General features: G+C 63.0%; 1 protein-coding gene across 1 annotated transcript in view; it reads left to right on the forward strand.

Annotated features, from left to right (window-relative positions):
* Positions 1–6: 6 nt before the first annotated feature.
* Positions 7–227, forward strand: part of LOC104076717 (serine/arginine-rich splicing factor 1-like) — a 2,773-nt gene continuing 2,552 nt past the window's right edge. Inside the window, 1 exon segment of the mRNA XM_009577675.1 lies at positions 7–68. The gene's annotated coding sequence lies outside the window, so the exon portion shown is untranslated.

The raw sequence follows: 227 nt of genomic DNA on the forward strand, positions 1-227 counted from the left end.
GGGCGGAGCCCCCCGGGGCAGGTACGGCCCCCCGTCCCGGCGCTCGGAGTACAGAGTGATCGTCTCGGGTGAGTCATTTCTCTGTCTTAGCCCAAGTGCTCCCCCGGGGTCCTCCAGGCAAGCTTCCCAGCGAGGGGTGATGCAGCTCCAAGATGTTTCTTAAAAAGCATTGCCTCGCGTAGCCTGGGAGGAATGTTGTCCGTACAATGCTAACGGCTCCCCGCGGC

This window comes from Fulmarus glacialis, unplaced genomic scaffold (genome assembly GCF_000690835.1).
Source record: "Fulmarus glacialis isolate BGI_N327 unplaced genomic scaffold, ASM69083v1 scaffold40675, whole genome shotgun sequence".
In the NCBI taxonomy this organism is placed as follows: Eukaryota; Metazoa; Chordata; class Aves; order Procellariiformes; family Procellariidae; genus Fulmarus; species Fulmarus glacialis.